This window comes from Heloderma suspectum, chromosome 5 (assembly GCF_057233095.1).
Source record: "Heloderma suspectum isolate Gila_16-S chromosome 5, 16-S_ref, whole genome shotgun sequence".
Taxonomy (NCBI): domain Eukaryota; kingdom Metazoa; phylum Chordata; class Lepidosauria; order Squamata; family Helodermatidae; genus Heloderma; species Heloderma suspectum.
The window spans coordinates 137269828-137283114 of record NC_139462.1 but is presented as its reverse complement, the minus strand read 5'-3'; the positions used below and the strand labels follow the sequence as shown (position 1 = coordinate 137283114).

At 44.4% G+C, this 13287-nt stretch overlaps 1 long non-coding RNA gene across 1 annotated transcript in view; it reads right to left on the bottom strand.

Annotated features, from left to right (window-relative positions):
- Positions 1-7170: 7170 nt before the first annotated feature.
- The window catches only part of LOC146344535 (uncharacterized), a 53721-nt gene continuing 47604 nt past the window's right edge, over positions 7171-13287 (bottom strand). The window contains exon 5 of the long non-coding RNA XR_014792239.1: positions 7171-8671. This is a non-coding gene — a long non-coding RNA (uncharacterized LOC146344535). The remainder of the gene's footprint in view (positions 8672-13287) is intronic.

Here is a 13287-nt window from a genome sequence, read left to right as displayed (position 1 = left end):
TTTTAATGTTCACATTTTACAAGCTGCAGGTACTGTTGCAGAAATCAGAGTCAGAGAGACCACGGAGTGAAGGAAAAAGAGTTTTTCTTTATTAACGCGTGGGCTTTATGGCTGGAATCACTTCCAAAGAGCCAAAAGCCCCAATTTACATCAGCAAATTGTATTTATAGATATTGTGACACCTAGGAAACGGCTCTTCCTCCCCCTCCCGTGTGGGGTTGCAGTCCTCAACATTTCCTCTCCTAGCACCATTGTTTATATCCCAGGAAATGGGTTATAGGACATGATAAGCAAAGAACATGATACATATCACTATGACCTTAGCCTTGGTGACAAGTTAAGAGATTCCTGCGTGTCGTCAGCCTACAACAATATATTCAAGGGAGAAGGAGCTCAGCAAGAACATGAAGCATGAGGCTACTTAGTCTGACCCTCTACATTGCTACTACATTTCCCCCCTTAAATGCATAATTTCATTACAATTATAGCATTTCTGATAAGCGAATGCTCATAATAGTCTGCAAAGCACAATACAAAACTTTTTATAACAGACATATCACTTAACCTCCTGTTGGGCTATTAGAGCGTAGAGGGCGGCAGTTTTACTAGCCGAGACATAAAACAGATTGGTTAAACAGCGCATAAAACAAGGAATGCAAAGGCATAACAGTACCCCTATGAACAACACTGGTAGAATTAGGATGAACAATGCTTTAAGCCAGCTAAAATTTGGGAGCCAAGAGGTTAACCAATTTAGCCAATTGTTTTGTTTTATTGTTATGTCAACTACTATATTATGCAGATTATTGATTTGAACATCTATAGCAGTACTATTATTGGTCAAATTAAAACAACAAAGCGTTTGGTGTACTTCACAGCTTAAATGATGGAGGAGAAAGAGATTTAAAAAAAAGCCTGTTTGCAGGTATATCTCTTGGCAAACAAAAATGTTCTACTTCCGTGATGTTAGCCAGGTGAAGCCAGTAATTATCAGCGAATCGCTGGGACAGACTTCCCCCTCCAGGGGCAGACCCCCATTTAGTACACGTTATTAAAAAAACAACAACACAACACTACTACTACAACCTGCATGTTTTGTTTTCTTTGGGATCTGACCGTACGCTGGGCAGCTATCACCTGGCTAGCTGCAGTAGGGCCTAGTCCCCTTCTTCAATTCTCTCCAGTTGCAGGTCTGACCGTACGCTGGGTGGGCGGTCTCCAGGTGCGCCCACAGTAGGGTCTAGCCTGAGTTTTCTTACTGTTTCTTTAGAATGACTTTTAAAGGATTTTCAGCTACAGTCTACTTTCCCCTTTGCTTTCTTGACTCGTGTCTAATGTATCCAGGGTTTAATTTCAGCTACCTTCACGGCTGTGGGGGTGGAAAGTATGACAGTTTTTGGTCCTCTCCACTTAGGAGTCAAAGGGTCATTTTTCCACTCTTTAACCCATACTTCTTCTCTTGGTTGGAAAGGATGAACTTCTGTGATGGGAATTGGGGCCTATTTTCGAAGACAAAATGACGCTGGGCTTGAAGAACTTTGCCCAGTGTTTGGACTTCATGTTTAAGGCTAATGTTTGCTTGCTCTTGATGCCGCTCTAGTGTCAATCATGAAGTCAATGTCACGGCCCCTCACAGTGGCAGTGACTAGGGGCTTCCCGGGGCCGAGATTAAGGGGGCCCGGTTTGTCTTATTTAAGACTTTTTGGCTTTAGCCACTTTAATGAAGGGGGCTTCTTTATACATTTTTATAGACCCCTGCTTTTGCCAGTTTGGTTGCTAACCAAGCTGTCTCCTCCCTCACCCGTTCTGGCCCCTTTGGTTCCTTTCTTTGTGTATTTGATTTATTTTATTTGGGCATTCATGCCACCAATGTCTATCTTGTCCACACTGGGCACACTGGTTTCTTTTCAAGAATCCTCTGCCTCTTCCGGGTCTTCTATTTCTTCGTCCACGTCTTCTTGGGCTTCTGGGTCGAGGGGGGTGTACTGGTGATAGGAATTTAAAAGACGCTCCAAATACACTTTGGGGCCTCGGTGGCACCTTGCAGCACTTTAGACACTTTAGTCATATTAACTGACTTCTTTATACCTGCCCTCATGGCTTCTAACAGCAGGGTTTGATACTGGGTGAGGCGCTCTAGCCCCGCTTGTGTGTTGGGAGAGAGAAATCTCTCTCTCCCTCTCTTGCTTTTTTTCTCTTGCTTTCTCTCTCTTGCAGATATGCCTGTATTGCAGATCAAGTTTCAAACTTTCTACATAAAACTTTCCGCTCCATGCACCAGCCTTGTCTCTTTGTCTTTTTTGCAAGTTAAACTCACTTACTTAAACTTTTCTGCCCTACACTAGTCCCAGTGACGCACATTTGGGATAGGCTCTTCTTCTCCTTCTAGTTACATTTTCTCATTTTAAAGAACTATTACATTATTGTGGCTACTTTACCCCCAGGTAATAAGCTCTAGGCATAATCAGCTGCTTCTAATTCACCCTGGGGGCAACTATGGCCACGCTTCTTGTTTACAAATGTTCTTTTTCTTTTCCTCTTGCCTATTCTTCCTTTTTCCCCCTTTTCTCTGTGTCTGCCACTTTCTCTATTTCTCTGTCTTTTTCTACTTGTCTCTGTCTTTCTCTACTTGTCTTTGTCTTTTCTCTTGTCAACCATTGGGAACCACACTCAGTATCATTTGGAGTTGCAACTAACACTAATCTGCAAATATCACATATATTTTATGATATCTAAGAAATCATAAAATACACACAACAAACTGTTTTGCAATTTAACACAATGAATGGAAAACACTTTTTGCATGGTAAGGCATGATGGAGCAGATCTAGCAATCATACTGCTCTTCTGGCTGCATGCCCAGGGCCCATCAAAATCAAGGGATGGGCATACTCACACACGCAAAGAGTTCTAGGTCACCATTTTTGCATCAGCAACTTTATGCTGCATGAGTTCTAGCAGAAGGAAATCTAAAAGTCATAGATCAAACTCAGCCTGTTGTACACTGAGCTGACTACAAACACAGACACACAGTCTACAGCAATGAGAGTTCAAGTTTATGAAAAGCCTCACAGCATTGTGAAAAGGGGGGGGGGAAGCTCTCGGGGCTATCTATCACTAGACAAGCTAGCCAGGGATTTACAATATCACACACACATCCCTCTTCTCTTTCAACTTGGTACACGAAAGCAAAGTACCGAAGCTCAGGTCGCTGGGGGGTGATGGGCATTGCCTTATACTTGCATTTTTCAGGCAGCCATTAATCTTCGGGGAGGTGGTGGGGTGATTTGCAGGACTTCAAAGGCAAGCTTCTCAGTTTGTATTTGTAAATCCCAAGCTTAAAACAGGACACAATGAGGTACAGGGCAGCCAAATCTTTGCTTTGGCACGGGCAACAAATAACTCAGGTTAGCTTATTTCGCTGGGGTCTCAAACAGAAAAACAGTCTTAAAGTTGTAACATCACTGACAGCATCAGCCAGCCAGCTACACAGATTTCACTGTTTTTTTAAGACAGTTACTCCAATATCTTCTTTTCTTCTCAATCAGGTTGGGTCTCCCAGCTTACACAGTTTATTGCAGCTTTCAGGAGCATGGTAGTAGTGTGATTTTGGCTTGGCCAGGAACATGCTGTCTGGTTTCTCGGTCTCTTCAGCACACACACTCAGGCAGTCTAACACTGGACACTTAAATCAGTGAGATTTCTTCATTGCAGGGAATCCCACGGCAAAAGCTTAATGGTTACGCTCCTCAGAAATCATATAGCTGATGGTCTACAGGCTCTATGAAATTTTAGGACAGTTCAAAGCTAAACATGGTTACCTTGACAGAGATCTTCAACATGGTCTCTCCACTTTATTCTGCCTTGGGACCGTCCTATGGCACACTTTCCACTCGAAGAGGGATCTAGCCTGCGCCCTGGGGGCTGATTTTTCACCTTTATCCCATTTTGCGCCTTTATCTTCTGGGTCTTCATTTTCAGTTTCCATTTCTTAGGGATTTCATCCCAATTAGGCGAGGTGATGATGTTGCACAACTCAGAACCTTGTGGGCAATTCTCCTGCCCCCCCTCCTGGCGCACTAGGCTAACGGCTACTTCTTCGGCCTCACACTCCCACACTTCGTTAAAAGCCAGGCTGTCTTGCAACAATTCTCTAATTAACAGCCTCAGATCTTGTTCTTTTTTTTTCTTTTTCTTTTTTCAGCTCGGCCTTGAGCTTTTTTGCTGTTTCCTCTCTCCATTCTGAATCCTTTAAAAATTTTTTTTTTAACATACATCTCTAGGGGGTGCAAGTCTTGCTTCTCCCACCTCCCATAGCCTCCCACTTAAGATGAAGACAGACACAAAGAGGGAAGGGGATTGGTCAGCGAGTAAGGGGTCTCACTGACCGACACAAGAGGACTTTTCATACCACACACTTTGCTACTGGCCTGGGCACCCGGAAGATCAACAGTATGCGACAGGAACCGCAGTAGCCACTCACACAATTTTTCAACACTTCATTTATACGTTCCTGCCTCCCACTATCCCACTTTTTCCACTAGAGGGAAGCAGTTTCCTCAGCGCCTTGCTGAGTACTAGAGCCTGCTCGGGGAGTGATCAAGTCCCCCTTCCACCCCAACTGGGTGGGTTCCCCTTGTATACATATACTTACACTGGCCTTTCTCCTAAAGGCGAGTCCACTTTCAACCTCATACACTTGCCTTTCTCCTAAAGGCGGGGCTCACTTTTAACTCCATATACTTGCCTTTCTCCTGAAGGCTTCAATGTGGGTTTCAACTCAATTGCAGCTGCAATATGGGCAGGGCTCAAGTTCCTTCCTCCGCTTCCCGAGGTTCTCTTGACGCGCACAGCCGTTCGGGCGGTCCCGGCGCAGGCTTTCTCCCGTTCACCCGCCAAAAAGGTCTGTGGCGCCAAGAAAGGGAGGCGTGTGCTGAGCTCTCCCTCCCAGTGTGGCGATTAAGAGCAGGCAACTGCCACCTCTCTGTCTCAGTGCCTGCCACAATCCGAGTCACAGCACCATTTATGTTGCAGAAATCAGAGTCAGAGAGACCATGGAGTGAAGGAAAAAGAGTTTTTCTTTATTAACGCGCGGGCTTTATGGCTGGAATCACTTCCAAAGAGCCAAAAGCCCCAATTTACATCAGCAAATTGTATTTATAGATATTGTGACACCTAGGAAACGGCTCTTCCTCCCCCTCCCGTGTGGGGTTGCAGTCCTCAACATTTCCTCTCCTAGCACCATTGTTTATATCCCAAGAAATGGGTTATAGGACATGATAAGCAAAGAACATGATACATATCACTATGACCTTAGCCTTGGTGACAAGTTAAGAGATTCCTGCGTGTCGTCAGCCTACAACAATATATTCAAGGGAGAAGGAGCTCAGCAAGAACATGAAGCATGAGGCTACTTAGTCTGACCCTCTACATTGCTACTATAGTACGACTATCAGATTTGAGGCCCCTTTTGCAACATATGTCTTGAGCATTAGAATTTGTATTTTTTTTTCTTGGCTTAGCAAATTGAATCCTTTCATTTGGGTGGGTCTGAAATCAACTCTTGTATGCGTTGAAATAAACAGGCACAATAGATTGTTTGAATGTTCTGGCCATATATTTCCTTCTATTTGTGGAATTAAATAGTTGACTGTGGGTTGGAGCGACATTTAGGCACATAGAACTGGGCTGACGGAAGCGCAGGCTAAGAGGCAGGGGAGGGATCCCCGAAAATTGGGCAGAGGCACCTTCTGTGAGTGGAAGGTGTTTCTGTCTCATTTTTCTGGATCCCTCCATTTCTCCTGCATCAAATCCTTCCACATTCAGCAGGGTCCCCTGATCTTCTGTGTAGCCTTTTCAGCCATTGGGAGGAGGGGGTGGGGAAGTCCGCTGCCATACACACAACGTTTCTCCAAGTCCAAGGCAACAAAACAGATTCAAAGTGTGCCCTGCCACATATTGGGCCATATATAACCTGAGACAGGCCCATAGTTGTCATTGGGGCTATGAAAGCCTGAGCTGCCCTTGACAAAGTGGTCTTGGCATGAATGTTAAAGTTCCCAAGACTCTGGGCTTTGGGGTCTTCAATGCCATATCTGAGACAACCTCCATCAGCTCAGGCAAAGAGTCTGTTGGCCAGCAAGGTGATACACCATCCAACAGAATTCCAGCCTTGTCTCATGTTCCCAGTACCAGATACTGGCTCTTCACACTGAGAGACTGTTGGACAGGGTACTTGACCAGGGTGATGGAATTCCTACAGACCAGGAGTGGGCAGTCTGCTTTCTGTTTAGGGCCACATTTCCTCATGGATAATTTATGGGGGTGGATGGGTCCCCCCTTTTTCTCTTTGTGTTGCTGCCTTTTCTCTCTCTCTTCCTTTCCATGTAGTGGGCTGCCAGGGAAGAGACAGATTGCTCTTGTCAGAGGTCTAAACTGATCACATGCAGAGAGCTTTTGAAATTAGGCTGAGTGCCACATGTGGCCCTAGGACCAGAGGTTGCCCATCCCTGCTACAGAGCAAGGGAACATCCCCACCCCTCAAACCATGCTTGGTGTGTCCCTCATAGCCCGGGGGCACTTCTAAGAGAGGTGCACGCGCACACCTTCATCCAACCATGTCCAGGTCATACAAGCAGGGTCAGTATGTTCTTTCAGAATAACACCAAAGATGTTACATGCCTTCCTGTTAACAGGCCTAGCATTCATTAACAGTAGCGGTAGGCCCTGAGGGGGCTGCATTTAAACCCCAGAATCATGGAGGCTGTGGGGTGGGCCAGAAGGCGAGATGGCAAAAACATGCTTAAAGACACCTTTCCCCCACAGTTGCCTCCATCACCATAACACAGCCCGCCTTTGGTTGCTCCTGGCCCCTTAACACCTCATTACTCCATCCAAACACAACCTGGTATCCAAGCGTTTATCAGACCCTTGCAAATAATTAAAATAACCCAGCACTAAAATAAATCTGTTAGAACATTAGGAACATGCATTGTGCAGCATGTGCACGTGATAGAAAGCCATAATTGGCAAGTTCACACTGTGTTTATATATGGAAAAATACACATGTGCATGCAGTAAAATGACACATACGTTTTTCACGCATTGTGGTACACACATGGAAGCAATTCTTATACAAAAATAAACTTGTGTGAAGAGGCCCTCAATTTGCCCGAAGCTCAAACACTTTTCTCATTTTATTAAAGACATATTCAAAATGTGGGAAGAATTTGTAGAAGCAATTTCTATTCATTTTCATTATACATTCTGTAACATTTTAGAACAAGAACTACTTGGTTCATACACAGGTACATATAATCTGCTAAAACACAGCCTTTGGTTTCATTTTTGGCAGAAAAAGGAATAGATCTGTTAGGGAGAAATGGACTGCATAATTAAAAATACAAATTTTACTTTGGAGAACATTTCATTTCTTGTAGACTGTCCTAGACCAGGGTTTCTCAAATTTTCTACCCATAGGGCCCACTTGAGACAGCTGAAAATGACTGAGGTCCACCAGTCATAAAATGGTGGCAGATGGAGATGGAGTTCGGCATAATCAGCTGGCTATTGCTGATAGCATTTTATAGTGATACCTAATCCTTCTTTGAAAATGCAAAGTTCTTTGCCACAGCTATTTCCTTGTAGCAGGGCATTCCATAATTTAGTTTTCTTCAAGTTAAGTATGGACAGTGGCTCTGGTGGTATCATAACTCAACCCCTCCATTTTGGGAAGAATTTGCTGATCCAGAGGCTCTAGGTCTTGGTTTCCAACATGGTGTCCATTGGCACCAATGTGCCCGCAGACACCTCTTGGCACCCACTAGACTCCCTGCCTCTCCAGATTTTTATTTTATTAAGATCATTTCAAATCATTTTTTAACAGGGAGATTTCCATGCTACAAAGCAAAGTGCTGCCTTTATTTAGGTTCAAATTTTTATTTGGGTTCAAAAGAGTGGTTTTGTATTTTGGAGCTCAGATCCCCAGTTCTGCCTTGTACTTAGGTTCTTGGGCTAGTTACTTTTCTGTTAGTCTTGCCTGTTTGCCTTCTGGGAAATGACTGTTTAATGACTGGTCATGCCCACCATGGAAGGGATTTGATAAATGAGCAAGCCCCTCTGTGGCAGCTATTATGTGAGAGTGGCCATGACACTCAACATTCCAAATATGCCCACTGACCCAAAAAGGATAGTGACCCCTGTGCTTAGTGGAGAAAACTATATTGTGTTGTAATATAGTTTTATATATTGTGTTGTAATCCTCCCTCCACATGCCTCTCAGCCCTTCTCCCCTTTTTTCACACTGTGGCACAGGATGGTCAAGCAAAGAGGCACTGGGTAGTCTGCAGCACTGAGACCCACCTGAAGGTTGGCTGAGACTCATCGTTTGAGAAACACTGTCCAAGACCATTTATGATAAACAAGGGTCACAGTGGGCGACATCCAGTATTGGGCATGCAGATGACAATGGGACTTGCCCTTCCTCCCCTCTCCTCTGCACCCCCAGATCTGCTTCAGGGGATCCCCTAGTCCTCTCGAGCAGATTTGGGTGCGTGGGGGATCTGTTCTGCCAGCAGTGTCAGTTCCAGACAGACACAGTTGGATGCTGTCATGAATGATGATAACTTCTGGACAGTTTTATCAGCAGCCTGAATAGCCTATCTCCCAAAACCTGGAAGAGAAAATACTCTCTTGTGATCTGGGATTGACAGATCCTCTGTCAGAAAGAACCAGCTTTGTACAAAGGTAATTGTTTAGACATCAATTATACGTGTGAGTCCTTTTCCTTCAAATAAACTCTATTTTATTACAGGAATAGAATATGAAAATATTAATAAAGGGTAGTATAAGTAATAAATCAAAAAAGGAAACATGAATTGGATAGTGGCCCCAGTGTCCTTCACTCTCTATTTAAATGCCACTGGAATGAAACTTGGGGACAGTTGGTCCCAACAAGTAGGCAGGCAAGTTGGCTTTCTTTTCAGTCATTCTCAGTCTCCTGAGCCTTCTAATCTTTTTCTTCTGCCTCCTTCCCAAAAAAAGTTACGCAACCCTTCAGTCTCCAAGCAACCAGTCTTCTCCCTCCTCCACCCTGGAGGGAAGATTTGTGTTTTGACTAGGCTTCAATTGTCAGAGGCTCTCATGTGGCAATTAGAAAAGCACCCTGGCCTTGCAATTTTCTGGTTAGGCTCCAGGTTTACAAACAGTTACAAGAAAAAGGAGGAGAGAGACGGCAAAGGGAGGAGAGAGATGGCAAATGGACAAATACAACCCTTGGTTCTTCATGGAGTCTGTTTCCTCCTGTGTAAGCCAACTTCTGCTTGGGCCAGCAAAGTTATCAGCCCATCTTATCTGGACTGTATGGGGAAACACGACATACAACCCAATATATTTAATCTGAACTCCTTTATAATGTTCAATATTTTTCTAACTAACCTACTATTCTGGATGTTTACAAATAAAATTGTGTGTTTTTAATCCACAATGAAAAGTATTGTAAATTTGATGTATTGTTTAAATGTTCAAGTAATACAGTATTGCTGTTCCTCTTGGAAGCTTTGGAGATGTTTGCCAACAGCCTGCTTTTTTTCCTTTTAAATGTGACGTCCTTATTCACTGAAAATAGGTTTTGCGTGTGTGTGTGTTGGTTGGCGCTAGCTCCCAAACGTTCTAGCACAGCTAAGAAACATAGCCCAGGATGGGGCTATGCAAATATGAGCATGCTGGATTCTCCATGGATGGAAGCAGGTTTATCCCACACCACAATGGTATAGCCCAGATAGTTGCCATTTACTTCTGTGGGGGGAAAGCAAGTGTTTTAAGTAGACCGCTGCTGCAGAGGCAAAACCTACTTTCCACTCTTGATGTTGAGTAATCCAGCTTTTGCCAACCAGGTGTGTGTGTGTGTGTGTGTGTATGCGCACACATGTGTGTGGTGTGCCTATGTATGTGGAGCACACAAATGGACACACACACACACAACCCTGTTGGTCCTTCCAATCTACAGACTTTCTCTCTATATACACCTGCACATTATAATGATGAGCATTTTGCTAGTTTTATACAACATCTAGGCACTTTACAATAAACTGATCAAACTATGTTAAAATGTGCCTAATGATTATTATAAAGTAGTACTTTTACATCATGGAAACTATTTTTGGAGCCCAGCCACTTTAAGTTAGATGTAAAGAGTGTAAGGAATGTGAGGCAAAGGGAAATCAAACAGTTGAAAAGAGGAGCAGTTAGTGTGAAACACTTTATCTAGACAAAGTCCATCAAGTAATAAATAAAAGAGTTTTGCAAAACCTTGACTATCCATGCATTTTAAGATCTAAGCATTTCAATAAGGTGTACAGAGAGCATGCTTGTCAGATACCAAATGAAATAAATCTTCCAGATAAAAGAGAGAAAATGAATACTAAAGCAATAGGAATTGGCCAAGGAAGCTGGTTTTGTAAATGTGACTAAACATGAAATAAAGCATGAATGGTAGAATCTCTCTCTCTCTCTCTCTCACACGCACGCACGCACGCACGGAAACAGGATGAGGGGGCATAGAAGATCTGATGAAAAAGGTAAAGCAATTTCCATTTAGACAAGTGACAATGTAGGAAGCAGTTTCCTATTAATGTTAACTCCACACACACCATACCTGCAGTGACTGGGCATGCCTAGTGTGAGACAACTAGAGTGCTAGGGAGGAAGACTTGTGATGGATCTGACTGAACATAGATTAGAGCCCATTAGCAGGACTATTCTGTGGTGGTAAAGGAAGTTTACTTCACCACCATCACATCTGCACATTCAGCCAACAGAGCTTTTCTGGGTAGTATATATCCTTTTACATCAAGGAGTTTGAGGATAGCATGGTGTCCCATTGTGACCAATTTGCAAAATGTTTCACAGATAACGTCTCTCACATTCGTGCCTACTTAGATGCTACACTGACAATGCCAGTTCAGTGTACCTTCTGGAGCTGCTTATCCTGTGGTTCTGGATCATTTTCAGCTTGTGAAGCCTGAGGATGTGGGCCGGATTTCTGGATCAGTGAGACACTCAACCCTTGCCCATCCTGGCCTGTTCAAGCAGCCAAGATGGGGGACTGAAAGAGTGGTTGGTGATAATTATATGTTCATTCTTACCTGAGGATTCTTTTCCATCCTGCCTAAAAATAGCAGTAGTCTCTCCTCTGTTGAAGAAAGCAACTTTGGACCTGAGTATTTTTGATAACTATACATTGGTGTCAAATACTCAAGTTCTGGCCACATGTTCGAGCCCATGGTGACAACCCAGCTCCAGGAGTTCTGTCTGAACTTCATTATCCGTTTCAGTCTGGCTTTAGGCCTGGAAACAGCCTTGGAACACCATAGTTGATGATCTATGCCAGGAATTATACAGGGGGAGTGTGTCCCTGGGCCTCTCACTTTCAATACTATAGACCATGATATCCTTCCAGTCTGTCTTGCTGGGCTAGGGATTGGAGGGGCTACTTTGTGGTGGCTCTGGTCCTTCCTGGAGGACAAGTGAGGTTCTGGAAAGTGGCACAGGAGGTTCAGTTTCATCCTGTAAGCTTTTTAACATCTATGTGAAAGCAGTTGGAGAGTGTCAGGAATGCCCCTGTTGCCTTCTGAATCCTCCAATAGCCAGAATCAACACCCAGACAAAAGGGCTGCTTTCCAAGGCTTTATTTCCATTCAACCTAATGAAGCTTACAAATGCTAATTGCCTGAGACTCAGAGGAAATACAAAGGAACAGCCTACCAGGGGTTTCTAAGAGTTAGGACGTCAGTTGGTCTCCATTTGGAGAAAAGTGCGGGCAACTCTCTGAACTTAAGGAGTAGGAGGGGAAAGTCTCCCCCTCTCCCGTGGGGCCTCGGGGTGCAGCTGTTGACGTCGAGCCAACTGGGCTGAGCGCCTCAGCTCAGCTCCCGCAACCTCTCGCTTGTGCCTGCACCTGCGCCTCGCATCTAAAAGCTCAAGTTGTCCCTCCCTTTCCCTGCCAGGGTCACTGTCGCTCTCAGGAATGTGAGCGGGGGGGGCTCCCCCTCCTGCTGCACCTCTGAAACCTGAGAGGGTTCCTCTCCCACGGATTCTATCTCCTCCTCAGAATCAGAGCTGCTTTGGGACTCTATGGGCTCAGATCCAACCCTGACAGAGAGATCATCAGGGGATGTGAAGTGGGTTGTCACCAGTATGTAGATAATACCCAGTTCTATATCCATTCCCTTGCCATCTCAATCTGGGGAGGCTGTGAAAGTTCTGACGTGATGTGATGGACTGGATGAGTGCAAATAAACTGACCCCTTCATGGATCACTGCCTTGTTGTGGTGAAGGGGCTTGCGTAACTCAGTGAAGCCATAAGCTATGCTGTGCAGGGCCACCCAAGATGGACAGGTCATGGCAGAGAGTTCTGACAAAATGCGGTCCACTGTAGAAGGAAATGGCAACCCACTCCAGTATTCTTGCCAAGAAAACCTCATGGAACGTATCACAAGGCTAAAAGATATGACACCGGAAGATGAGCCCCTCAGATCGGAAGGTGTCCAATATACTACTGGGGAAGAGCAGAGGGTATTTCCAAGTAGCGCCAGAAAGAGTGAAGCAGCTGGGCCAAAGCTGAAAGGACACTCAGCTGTGGATGTGTCTGGAGGTGAAAAGAAAATCCGATGCTGTAAAGAACAATATTGTTTAGGAACCTGGAATGTCAGATCAATGAATCAAGGTAAGCTGGAGGTGGTCAAACATGAGATGGCAAGATTGAACATCGACATCTTGGGAATCAGCGAACTAAAATGGACAAGCATGGGCGAATTTAATTCAGATGACCATCATATCTACTACTGTGGGCAAGAATCCCTTAGAAGAAATGGAGTAGCACTCATAGTCAACAAAAGGGTGGGAAAAGCAGTCCTGGGGTACAATCTTAAAAACGATAGAATGATCTCAGTACGAATCCAGGCAAACCATTCAACATCACAGTATTCAAGTCTATACCCCAACCACTGATGCCGAAGAAGCTGAGGTTGATCGGTTCTATGAAGACCTACAACACCTTCTAGAACTAACACCAAAAAAAGATGTCCTCTTCATCATAGGGGATTGGAATGCTAAAGTAGGAAGTCAAGAAATCACCGGGATAACAGGCAAGAATGGCCTTGGTGTACAAAATGAAGCAGGACAAAGGCTAATAGAGTTTTGCCAAGAGAACACGCTGATCATAGCAAACACGCTTTTCCAACAGAACAAGAGGCAACTCTACACATGGACATGGTCAATATCGAAAT